Raw genomic sequence first — 13,570 nt, 5'->3', positions numbered from 1 at the left:
CGTTAAGATTCCCATTTGGCTGGAGACTAAATCACAGAGGCTGGTTTACTAAGCCTTAAGAAATTCCTTTAGATTTGATGTGTTCAGACTTGTACTGGAATATGAAATATTCAATTTGACAAGATCTGTGAGTTCCGAGTACATACGTGTTTTTAGAAATGTGTTTCTCAAAGTACAGTCAGGAAAAAATCCCTTTGAAATGCTAAAACTACCTTTAGTGGTGATAAAGATGCCGACAACCCCTTCTGTTTAAATAAAAACAACTTTTAACCTTCATGATGTTATAATAACATCATTAACTTGTGTAGACAAACATCAGTGCTCACATTTAAAGTAATCATTAAACATTTTCAGAGTTATACTTAAAATGACTTTTTAATCATACTATAAAATATTGCTGCAAAGTTGTTGGTGGGGTACTAAGTTGTAGTTCTTATTCTTTCTCTAGAGTCTGTTTTGGCTTTACCTTGGGGGGAAAATTCCCAAAGAATTGTAACTGAATACAGAAGCATTTTAAAAAATCTTATTTTAAAGAGGAGGAGAAATTTTAGAGCTATTTCTGATAATAAACCTCAAAAACTGAGAAGTATTAGAATTTATCTTGGTTAATTTTCTTTTTTTAATGAACGAGCATGCATTGCTTATATAAAACATTTCTCTGTGTGTGTCTGTTTCTGATGCAGATAGAAGTTCAATGTGAGTTTAGTGATTCCCAGGGAAGACTTAGGGAAGGGAACCTTGGTTTCTGAGTTGTGCTCTCCTCTGACTGTGTGGTGAGTCTTAGTCTCTGGAGTCAGCCAGATCCAGATCTTAGTCTCATGGAGTTAGCCATGATCATTTTAAACTTATAATTATTAAAGTGCTGTGATGTACAAAGGTGATTATGAAACTAAAATTTGAGGAATTAAATTAGATACAGTGACTATTAGGCTTTGCTTTTTAGTAACTGTTTTTCATTACTTCATTGATCCAGAGTGAGATTTTTAAAGCTAAAGTCCTTGTTCCATTAAGATAATTCTGTCATTTGTCCAATTACTCTCCCTACTCAAATTCCTAGCCACTTTGGTACCTTCTCTCTAGCTCTTGCCCTGCTTCATGATGTTCCTGAATAGTTTTAGTTTTCTTTGTTTATTTTTCCACTTTCTTGGGCCAGACCTCCAATTTAATTCTTTTAGTTGAATGAGCTTCTTTCTCGCTTGTTACAGACTCACTTAGGGCTCATTCCTGTCTGCCGTAGTGCCAGTATGGTCTCAGCAATGACACGCAGTATGGGGACTTTGTTTGAACAAACCAGCTTTGAGATGATAAAAATTTGAATATGGATTGAGTTCTTGATGATAAGAAATTGTTAATTTTGTTAGGTTTGTTAATGGCATGGTAGTTAGTTTAAAAACAAATTTCTGGCCGAGTGTAGCGGCTCATGCCTGCAATCCTAGTACTTTCAGAGGCCAAGGCAGGAGGATCACATGAGCCTGAGAGGTTGAACCTGTAGTGAGATGAGATTGCACAAGTGCACTTCAGCCTGTGTGACAGAGCAAGACCCTGTCTCAAACAGAAAAAAATAACAAATTTATTCATTAGTTATAAACGCACACTGATGTTCTTATAAGTGAAAAGATACATTGTTTTGGTTTTGCTTTAAGATTCCAGCAAATATAAAACAGAAAAAGAAGGAATATATTAAAAAGGCTGGCAAAATACGTATCATTGTTGAAGCTTAGTGATGGGTGCATTGTATTCAATATAGTATTCTCTTTCGTATATATTTGAAGTTTTTCATAATAGAAGGTTTAAAAATTTAGAACAAAAATGAATGTGGAGTTTCAGGATCCTACCAGATGTTTCTAAAGGAACTTTAAGTGACAATGGGGAAAAATGTCCATATCATCCTGGAGTTTGAGGTGGGGAATTCTTGGTAGGTGCCTATTGAAAAATAGCCAAACTGTTAGTCAAAAATGTACATATGATCTCATGGCTGCAGATAGTAATGTAGAAGACAGATCACAAAAGTACAAATCCTTGGGTGAGGAAGAACAGGAGAAAGCAGCCCAAGAACTTACTGAGGCCCCAAGAACTAAGGAAATCTGTTTTGTAAAAGGACCTGTATGGCCAGGTGTGGTGGCTCACACCTGTAATCCCAGCACTTTGGGAGGCTGAGATGGGAGGACTGCGTGAGCCCAGAAGTTTGAGACCAGCCTGGGCTGGTTTAATTAAAGTAGCTGGGCATGGTGGCACATGCCTGTGGTCTCAGCTACTTGGGAGGCTGAGGTGGGAGGATTGTTTGAGCCTGGGTGGTTGAGACTACAGTGAACTATGATCGTGCCACTGCATTCCATCCTGGGTGACAGAGTGAAACTCTCTCTCAAAAAACAAACAATCAATCCTATACAAACAATGGTAGGAATGTCAAGGAACCCAGGAGTGAAGATAGGATTAGTCAGATGCTGTGAGAGGAGGTGGAAAAAACCAGTGTAGAATGGGCAGGCACCTTTGAAAAGGCTAGAGGAAAATTTTGGAAAGGAATTAAGAAGGAGCATAGCAAAGAAGTCTAGACATATAGACTTGGAGCTGTTCTGTTGTATAAATAGGATATCCAGAGATAGCACACTGCTCACTGCAGGAAATAGAGGATAATTTGGAAGAACACCCCACTGTTATTATTTGTGGCAGTTATGTTCTATAAAGTCGCTGTGGACATAATTAGTGAATACTGAGCCATTGCTCCTAGGGGAACAATACAGAGTTAGATTCCTGTGAGCCTCTGGTTGTAACGATTTTGTCAGCCGTCAACCAATCAATACATAGCCTTGTTTTACATGTGTTTCTGTTTAAAGTTACCTTGTTTAATGTACATTGTTGATTCATTAATGTTGACCTGGTGGCGAACAGCACTGTATCTCATGCCTAAATGAAGCTTGCCCAATGCATCTCTTCTCCCTAAGGCACATCACGGCCTTGTTGTGATTAAGAACATTAGACAACACTAAAGCATGATGTTTGGGACTCATTTTAAGCAGCAAAATCACCAATAAACCCACAAAAATGAAAAAAAAAAAAAGCCCTAAAAACTAGCCACAAAAGGGACATTTATTTATAGTATAAGGGCTAGAACAAAGAGTGTAGGCTGGTTGTTTGGCTTCAGCTGGGTACATGTATGTGGAATGACTCATATTTTGGTGTGTACTTGCTTTGGTGGCACATATACTAAAATTGGAATGATACGGAGAAGATTAGTATTGCCCCTGTGCAAGGATGACACAAATTCGTGAAGCGTTCCATAATAAAAAAAGAAAAAATATATTTTGGTTTTCTCCACCTGTGCGCAGATGACCATGAGCATTGGTTTTGGGGTTTTAAATAAGTTTTAGTAGATGAATTTGCAAATGTGGAATCCATGAATAATAATGATGTACTGTATTTTTTCATCTTTATTTCTTAATTGACAACTGTGATCTGTATTTTTAATGAGGCTTTTTTTGGGGAGCTTGATAGGCATTGAGTGTTTTTCCCAAAGATTTGTCACCTTCTTGTGAATTGTCTAGTCTGTTGTTTTGGTTTTATAGATTTATTCTAAACTAAAAGTTAATGGTAGTTGCCATTTATAATTTCTTGCAGAGGTTTTTGCAGAGATCATCCATTTAATATTTTTGTGCACTGAAGGTTTTAATTGTACAGTCAACATTGTCATTCACTTGTGATTTTCATGTTTTCCAAGCTTAGAAAACTTGAAGGATGATGACTTTTTTATTGGGAAGGTTAAAAAAAAAAAAGGTTAAAAGTGATGGATGCCTAGGCTAAGGGTGGTGACTGAATATGTGGTACTTGAAACTGAGTTTCAGTGTCCAGGCCTGATTTCATTATATCTTGGGACACTTAAAAAAGTCTTGCAGAGGCAATCTGCTTGAAAATGCTGTATAAACCTTAAACCTCTGTAAACTGTCAAATATAAGTGCATAATAATTTCTGATTTGTAGACTTCTGTTGACAATCTTTCAAGACGGGAGAAAGGTGAAAAAGACTGAAAAGACAAACAGGCATTTTTCAGAAATTAAAAACATGTACGTTTTCTGAAATAGAGAATGAGAGATTTTTCTAAACGTGACCCAGAAGGCTTTCAGGTGATTTCCTAACAAGATGTGAGTTTTCTCGGGTTAAATATGGTTGTGGCTCTCTACCATGTGCCCCGGTCTTATCTTTGTTATGCCCCTTCACACATACTGTGTTCTTCACATACTTTTCCTTCTGCTGGCTAGTGCTTCCCTGTTTCTGGAACTTTCTTAAGCATTTTTACCATGTATTGTAGTTATTTGTATTGTAATTATGTGTCATCTTTCTTCATCTTAGAAGAGAAGTTTCTGTCTTACTCCATGTTTTCTATTGTAGACCCTAGTTCAGTGCCTTTTAAACAGCAGATATGGAATAATCCTCTAATGGAATAAATGGAGAGAAGAAGGGATAGTTTGTGGTTACCTGGGAAAGAAGTGTGGTTAAGTCAGCATGGGTTTCTCAAGAACAAGCCTTTCTTGAATTAACCTCATTTCCTGTATAAATCATATACTTATTGGAGAGAGAATTTGGGTAATGTTGTTGTTAGAGGATATCAGAATAAAAAAACTACATGTTTCGTTAAGTTCTTAGGATTTTTTATGGATAAGTTGGAAAAGCATGGGCTTGATTATAGTAAGATAGTTGAATGTGTTGCAGGTTGATTAACTGTTGACTTTGTGCAATTCACTGCCTTGTCAGTGCTATTCTAACTTTTCCATCAGGGAACTACTAAGGAAGAGGAAAGTTTATACTTTATTTTGGAGGGTTTAGAGGGTTGAGGGTACAGGAATTGAAGGTTGGATTGTGGGCAGGGTATAGGGAGACTTCAGAAGCACAGCCAGGAGCGAAATGTCTTTGAAGTCTCATGTTTTCACATAAAGATGCATTCACTTTGTATTTTTAACATACCCATGTTTGTTTTAAAATACTTTAAATTATCACCAAATAAAATGTTTGAGTAGCCCTTTCCAAATGTCGTGATATTCTAGTTTGAGAAGACTGGTCTTTGATCAAGAAAGGTGGATCAAATTTGTGTCTGTCCCATTGTTGGGAGGGAAGCTACCCAACTGCATGTCAGACATCAGGATAGAAAAAAAAAAGGCTGCAAAAAGTTGAAGGCAATCAACATGAACAAATATACAATTAAGCTCTACTGAATGCAGCTTCCTAGAGTCAGGGGAAAAGTTGCATGTTTATAGAATGGGAGACCTGGATCAGTAGCAGCTCTTGTTAAAAAGATTTAAGGTTTCAGCCAGCTATTTGATATGGGTGGCCTTCTCTGGCAGCTTTAATGGCACAGTACTCAGAATTAAGGAGATTATCACCCTGTTGTTTTCTGAGTTCGTTAGGCTGCCTCCAAGGGCTTGTTTTCAAACAACTTCTACATTTTAAGAGAGTAAGCCAGGGAAGTAAACGGACTAGAAACTATTCCCTACCAGGAATAGTTGAAAGGCTATCGGGTGGAAAGGAGAGCAAAGTTAATTCTCAACTTCAGGGGGCAGGATTGGAACTTATGGGTAGACATAAGAAGGACATGATTTTCTATTTCAATCAATTAAGATTTTTTGCTTTGTAAACACACATAAAATGGATATCATATACTATTTAGTAATCACTTTTTTCACTTCATAGAGCATGTATATCTTATGTTACTATTTATATGTTCATATGATTTTTAATGGCTATGTAACATCTCTCTATATGAATGCACTCTTATTTATTAAAACCATCCCTGACTGGTAGTTACTTTGGTCATTTCCAATTTCTTAGTATAAACAACAACTCTACAATGAAGATATCTCAAATACACTCATCACTGTGCATTTGTTGAGTTATTTCCTTAGGACAAATTCTTAGCAGCAGAATAGCTGAGTCAACATTAGTACTATTTATTTATGGCTTTGAATACTTATTGCCAAACTGCTTGTTACCAGTAATAGGAACCGCATGTGTTAAAGAAGTCAGATTACCCCAAATTAGAGATGTTGTCATAGGGGTTTTGGCAGTGGGTTGAATGTTGGACAGTGATCTAAGGCTCCTTAAAAAATTCATGAAAGTTTTAATGTAGGACCAGATGACTGTTTCATCTAGAACTTTCACATTTCAGTCTTACTATGTAAGTCACACTGTTATAGAAAACTGTTAAGCGTCTGTAACGGAAAATACTGCAGACGTTTTCTGTATTCAGAAAGCACTGTAGAAATTGACTAAGGAAGAGAGGCACGTGGCAGGCAACAACGCAATGCTGTTAGGTTGCGTGTATGATAGAAATAGTAAAGGAATCTTTCAGCAGATTAACCATTTTATAACTTAGGTAAGTTGGGGTTTTCCAACTAAGTAAATTGCATTTTCTACACCCTGCCAGAGCTGGGTAACAGCTGCTTCTGGGGAAGATGGGAACAGACAAAAAGCTACTCTAGATCATGTTCCCAATAAAGAGCTCAAAGTGATTTTGCACATGTTTTATCCTCATGACCTAAAGCTCAGCTGCAGTGAGATGGTGTAGTGCACTGAGATGATCAGCAAAGGGGATTCCAGCTTCACTGCTTGAGTAAGCCCCTGGGCCTCTCTGAGCTGTACCTTCTTAACCTGTATAGGAGGCGAATTATCAGTACAAGTCAGAGAGTTACAGTGAGGATTTCCTGACATGATATATCGGATAGTACTTTATAATCTGTAAAATGCCTTACAAATATTAGTTGTCAAGTTAGACAACTGATGCTAGTGGAGATTTCCAATTTAAAGCTTTCTTTTTTTTTTTTTTTTTTTTTTTTTTTTTTTTTTGAGACGGAGTCTCGCTCTGTCGCCCAGGCTGGAGTGCAGTGGCGCCCTCTCGGCTCACTGCAAGCTCCGCCTCCCGGGTTCACGCCATTCTCCTGCCTCAGCCTCTCCGAGTAGCTGGGACTACAGGCGCCCGCCACCACGCCCGGCTAATTTTTTGTATTTTTAGTAGAGACAGGGTTTCACCGTGGTCTCGATCTCCTGACCTCGTGATCCGCCCGCCTCGGCCTCCCAAAGTGCTGGGATTACAAGCGTGAGCCACCGCGCCCGGCCCAATTTAAAGCTTTCTAATGGATGAAAGAGCTAGTGAACTTCATCAGGGCAGAAGTGGGTCTGAGTTTCCTTGATTTTGCCTTGATGTTTGGCTCATAGTTGCAGTTCACTAAATATTTGTTGAATGAAAAAAATGAAATTAGCATTTCATTGTTTCATTAACACATTAGAGAGGCACCCATGAAAATGTGTGCTTCTCATCTTTATGGAGTAAGTACTGCTATTCATATCTTACAAGCAGGGAAACAGATCCATCAATTCTCAAATCACTCTCACAACCAGATTGTGCATTTTTCAGGTGATTTCTAATTACATGAAAGAGATTAGATCCAGTACCCTTTTTTGGTTATTTAAGAGGAAAGATGGAACCAAGCCTGTGTTCTGTAGCTCTATTGTGTAAAATCACTTAGAGCAAATGAATGAAATATTTTGTCAGACTTTTTTACTTACTTACCCTTAATAGAAAAAAAATTTATGTATAGCCCTCCCCAGAGTCTCCGTTGCCAGGAAGCTAATGTTGCTATCCCTGATATGGCAACTTTGTCTGTTTTTCTGTTCTTTGTGCATTGTGTTTGGTCTTAAACTGTGAATATTCCATTAACTGAGAACTCTGAACAGCCATTGTGTAACTGGAGTGGTAGTCTGTGTCAGTTCGATGCATTGTACTTGAGAATAAACATGCTGTTTTATTTGTGGTGGGACTTCTCTCATTGACACTAATAATAAGTTGTTAACTGAAAATAGAAGGCTATTAATAAACCTCATAAGTGCTTTGCGTTGTTGAAACAATCCTTCAGTGTAGGATTACATGATTTTACAGATATCTATGTGTGTGTCTATATTTTCAAATAGGCAGTAGACCCATTCGTTTCTTATCCTTGGGTGTTAGGTCAGAAGTGTCAGTGAAATTGAGTCCAGAATTGTAGTTTCGCATGCTTTCCTAGGGAGAGGTTTCTCTTCTTTTTAATCAGAATCTCAAATTGCTGTATGGTTCAGAAATGTTTAGGGACCACTGACCCAGCAAATTCAATTCAGCCCTGATAGTTTGTTTGATCCATGGTGACTCTGTCACTAGAAAGTGATATAAAATACCTAGACTAGCACAGGGCACACATAGTGCTAAACAAATATTTGTTGGAAACCCAATAAAAATCACTGGTGCTTTTTTCCTTTCTCATAACACATTGTGGCCTGTGAACCTCTAGAAGACAGGATCTTTGTCTTACTCCGTCTTTGGCAGCTGTCTTAACTTCTACGTCTGTCTCCTAGTGTCATAGAATGTGCACTTTCTTTCTTTTTTTTTTTTTTTTGAGACAGAGTCTTGCTCTGTCACCCAGGCTAGAGTGCAGTGGCGCAATCTCGGCTTACTGCAAGCTCTGCCTCCCACACCATTCTCCTGCCGCAGCCTCCTCAGTAGCTGGGATTACAGACGCCCACCACCACGCCCGGCTAATTTTTTTGTATTTTTTACTAGAGACGGGGTTTCACCGTGTTAGCCAGGATGGTCTCGATCTCCTAACCTCGTGATCCGCCCACCTTGGCCTCCCGAAGTGCTGGGATTACAGGCGTGAGCCGCCGCGCCCGGCCAGAATGTGCACTTTCTGTAGCAAAGTAGAAGTAAAACTTTTTCTCACCAGACACCCTCATGCATACAGAAAAATCTGAACATGTATCCTCAGTATAGACACCTAGTTATAAATTATATATGTGTACATATCTCTGTTGAGGATACATGTTCAGATTGTTTTATGCTAATATGAAACATACATAGTTGCAATGTTAAGAGATGAAAAGTAATGTTTTAGCATATATTGATAACCATGATGACTTTATATTAATATTAAAAGCTATACCTATTTCTGCCCATGCCTACTTTTGGTGTTCTTATAATCTGAGCATGCCCCCAGTTCTGGCTCTTTGCAGCCCCTCTACCACCTCCTATAACTCTTTCAGGAGATGCCCTTACTGTTAACTGCTTATTCTCTGTGCTTCTTAATTCATATTCTCGAGAGTCAGCATCTGATTGACTCAGTTCACCTTATCATTCCAGGCCAACTCATGTGAGTCTCACTGACATACAGTGTTGTTTTTGGCTTCTCTTGGGAAGCCCACTCTGGTCCACACAGGTGAGTGCATGAAGTGGGAAATGAAGACACTTGGCACGGACATGGCTGTTGAGGTAACAAAGAGTGCGTGCAGGGCAGCTTCACTGAGAAGGAGCCTGGTGAAGCTGGAATGGTGACTGCTTTCACCATTAGACAAATGTCAGTGGGTAGAGAAGAGAGACAAAAGTGAGATTTTAGAAACAGAAAAATCCCCTTTTTTTTCCTTTGCAAATCCATACCTATATATTTTGAAGACCACTAGGCATGTCTGGTGAACTTTTTGCAATTTAAGTTAACCAGAGAGCTGGAGAACATTTATTCCTGTTAAGATCTTTCCCACCCATTCAACTCCCTGACTAGTTACTGCTAAAGAGAAAAATGGTAGTAGCTTCATCTTTAAGACTTAACCCATAGTTCTTGCAATGGGAAAGTCAACCCTAAAGAATGGTTTCATGTTTGCTTCCATTCTACCTTGTGCAGACAGTAGTTTAAGGCTGTCTTCTGCAGAGCACAACTTGTGTAGTCACCCAAAAGGGTCTACCAGTTCACTGAGACCATGGTATTGCAGTAAAGAAAGAGTTTAGTTGACCCAAAGCTGGCTAGCCGCATGGGAGATGGAGTTATCACTCAAATTAATCTCCCTGAAGTTTTGGGGGTTTAGGTTTTTCAAGGATAGTTTGGTGGACAGGGGACTATAGAATGGATTCTGCTGATTGGCTGGGGATGCCATCATAGGAGTGTGGAAAACAACTGTCATTCGCTGAGTCTGCCTCTGGGTTAGGGGCCATAGGACCAGTTGAGTCATGAGTTGCAGGTCCAGGTGGAGTCAGCCAGTCGTCAACAATGCAACAGTCTGAAAAGACATCTCAAAAGGCCAGTCTTAGGTTCCCCAAGAGTGATGCTATTTACAGCAGTAATTGGGGAAGTTAGAAATCTTGTGACTTCCAGAACAATGGCTGGTTATCATTTATACCTGTGCTTTTAAAAAAACTTTTATTTTGGGTTCAGGGGTGCATGTACAGGTTTGTTAATATGGGTAAACTCGTGTCATGGGGGTTTGTTGTACAGATTGTTTCATCAGCCAGGTGTTAAGTTAACAATATATAGTTATTTTTCTTCGTCCTCTCCTTCCTCCCAACCTCCACCCTCCATTAGGCCCCAGTGTCTGTTGTTGTCCTCTATGTGCCCATGTGTTCTCATCATTTAGCTCCCATTTATAAGTGAGAACGTGTAGTATTTGGTTTTCTGTTCCTGTGTTAGTTTGCTGTGGGTGATGGCTTCCACCTGTCATGCAAAGGACATGATCTTATTCTTTTTTATGGCTGCATAGTATTTCATGGTGTATATGTTCCACATTTTCTTTATCCACTGTACCACTAATGGTCGTTTAGGTTGATTCCATGTCTTTGCTGCAGTGAACATACGTGTGCATGCATCTTTATGATAGAATGATTTATATTTCTTTGGGTATACACCCAGTAATGGGATTTCTGGGTGGAATGGTAGTTCTGTTTTTAGAACTTTGAAGAATCATCACATTGTCTTCCACAATGGTTGAACTAATTTATACTTCCACCAATACTGTATAAATGTTCCTTTTTCTCTGCAGCCTCGCCAGCACCTGTTATTTTTTGACTTCTTGATAATAGCCATTCTGACAGGTGCAAGATGGTATCTAGCTCCTTGCGGTTTTTATTTGCATTTCTCTAATGATCGGTAATGTTGAGCTTTTTTTCCACTTACTTGTTGGCTACATGTGTCTTCTTTTGAAAGGTGTCTGTTCATGCCTTTGCCTACTTTTTAATGGAGTTGTTTTTTTCTTATAAATTTAAGTTCCATGTAGGTGCTGGATATTAGACTTTTGTCAGATGGATAGTTTGCCAAAATTTTCTCCCATTCTGTAGGTTGTCTGTTTACTTTGTTGATCATTTCTTTTGCTGTGCAGAAGCCTTTTAGTTTAATTAGATCGCATTTGTCAATTTTTGCCTTTGTTGCAATTGCTTTTGCCATTCTCATCACGAAATCTTTGCCCATTCGTATGTCCAGAATGTTATTGCTTAGGTTATCTTCCAAGTTCTTGAGTTTTACTTTTAAGTTTTTAATCCTTCTTGAGTTGATTTTTGTATATGATGTAAGGAAGGGGTCCAGTTTCAATTTTCTGCACATGGCTAGCCAGTTATCCCAGCACCATTTATTCAATAGGGAGTCCTTTCCCCATTGCTTGTTTTTGTCAGGTTTGTCAAAGATCAGATAGTTGTAGGTATGCGACCTTATTTCTGGGTTCTCTAGTCTGTTCCCTTGGTCTGTGTGTCTGGTTTTGTACCAGTACCATGCTGTTTTGGTTATTGTAGCCCAGTAGTGTAGTTTGAAGTTGGGTAGTGTAATGCCTCCAGCTTTGTTCTTTTTGCTTAGGATTGCCTTCTATGCCTACATCTTAGCAGAATTCAGGCCCTTCTCATAATCCTAACCTTGTGATGTTTCATTAGCTTTACAAAGTTGATTTAGTTTTGGAAAGTGCTATTCTCATTCTTGCTTTAAAGTTAAACTATAAACTAAATTTTCCCCAAAGTTAGCTTTGCCCATGCCCCAGAATGACCAAGGACAGCTTGGAGGTTAGAAGCAAGGGTCAGATATCTCTTACTGTCACAGTTTTGCAAAAGCAGTTTCACTTCCCTCTTCTAAGTCCCTTCTACACAGATTGGAGCCAGCAAAGAGAACTTTTGCAGCATTTCTTAGTTTGAATGTGCCATATAAATGCAACATGTTTGGAAATGTGAAACCTAGTCATCCATGAGAATGTTTTCCTCTGAAAGGCAGCACTTCTTGATAAGTCCCTTCCTCATGGAACTTTGGTGCACTGTTGGCCCATTTTTAAATTTATTGGTTACCCAGGGAGATGCCCGAGCTTATCAGAATTAGACTTTCTCATTTGAGTACGTTCTTGCAGTATAGAAGGTTGCAGATGTTTTATAACTTTAAGAGGCCCAGTGGTATTGAATTTAGAGTTCATTTTTAAAACTGGCTGCAAAGTCACCAGCATGGACAAAACTTAACAGTCTTCCAAAGAGAGAGTGCCAAAGTTCAGCACTTGGCATTCTTGGTTTTATTTTTTTCTTTGCGCCCATATCAGGTAACTATGATTATCTTCATTTTACAGAGGAGAAAACAAAGCTCAAAAGTTAATTTGACTAAAGTCACAGATGAGTCAGGTATGAGGTAGAGAGTGATCCTGTGTGAGAATAGTTTACATTTATCTTAATGATATGGTCGTAACCATTATCTTATCTATAATGCATGTTAAAAATCAACCTCTCAAGATTTTTTACATCAAAGGCAAAAATGTTCAAATGTTGATATAATCCCTTCCATTCATTTTTATATTTTTGTTTAAAATTTTCAGCATCATACCCAGTTTTCAACCTAACTTTATAAAGCATTTCCTTAATCTTCATAAACATGTTTAAGGTATGTATCATAATTTAATAATTATTACGTTTCTGAAATTTTTACAATAGTGAGGCAGTAGATGTATTTTTGTGTAAGTCTGTGAGTTTTTTTTTTTTTTTTTCCTGTCTCTCCCATAGAGGCAGAGACTTGCTCTGTGACCCAGGCTGGAGTGCAGTGGCATGATCGTCACTCTCTTGCCCAGGTTGGAGTGCAGTGGTGCAATCGTGGCATGCTTTAACCTCAAACTCCTGGGCTCAAGCTATCATCACGCCTCAGCCTGCTGAATAGCTAGGACTGCAGGTGTGCATCACTATGCCTGCCTAATTTTTTAAAATTTTTTTGTAGAGATAAGATCTCAGTATGTTGCCTAGGCTGATCTCAAACTCCTGGCCTCCCACGTTAACTTCCCAAAGTACTGGGATTACAGGTGTGAGCCACCATGCCTGGCCAAGGTTGATTTTTTAAAAACATTATTTCCTTAGTATGTGTATTATTAGAAGCAAAATTACAGGTCAGAAGTCACATTTTAAAACATCATGACCACTTAAAAAACCCTTAATACATTTTGCCACATTGATACCTTTTAAAAATGGGATCGATTTCCACACTTATCGGGGTATGTGCGAGTATGTAGCTCACTGTAGACAGAGCTCCTGGGGAGGGAGGGATGGCTCTGCTGCTCTTCTCCCCAGCTGTAGAGGTTCGTTTGGGGACCGCCTCCACTGTGGGGCATTGGGAGGCTGTTAGTGCAGAGGTATCTTCTCAGCATCTGCCTGACACACTACTGTATCCAGCTGCCCGACCCAGTCCTGCCCATCTGCCTTCCTTTCTTCCTGCCTCCCCTCTGTTTTATCAACTTTGTCTCAAAAAACATAGCTTCCTATCTCTGTATGTTCGTCTCCTATTTGTGGTCCCTC

The 13,570-nt window shown here is 38.9% G+C and overlaps 1 protein-coding gene and 1 non-coding gene across 12 annotated transcripts in view; both read left to right on the top strand.

Annotated features, from left to right (window-relative positions):
• KANK1 (KN motif and ankyrin repeat domains 1) overlaps window positions 1-13,570 on the top strand; it is a 246,152-nt gene that overhangs the window by 50,455 nt on the left and 182,127 nt on the right. The window lies entirely within an intron of this gene.
• On the top strand, window positions 3,181-3,285 carry LOC129490821 (U6 spliceosomal RNA). Its single transcript, XR_008660316.1, has one exon. It is a non-coding gene; the product is annotated as a U6 spliceosomal RNA (small nuclear RNA).

The sequence above is a fragment of the Symphalangus syndactylus genome, chromosome 9 (assembly GCF_028878055.3).
Source record: "Symphalangus syndactylus isolate Jambi chromosome 9, NHGRI_mSymSyn1-v2.1_pri, whole genome shotgun sequence".
Taxonomy (NCBI): Eukaryota; Metazoa; Chordata; class Mammalia; order Primates; family Hylobatidae; genus Symphalangus; species Symphalangus syndactylus.
The sequence above is the reverse complement of the archived record's forward strand: the minus strand, read 5'-3'. Positions and strand labels throughout refer to the sequence as shown.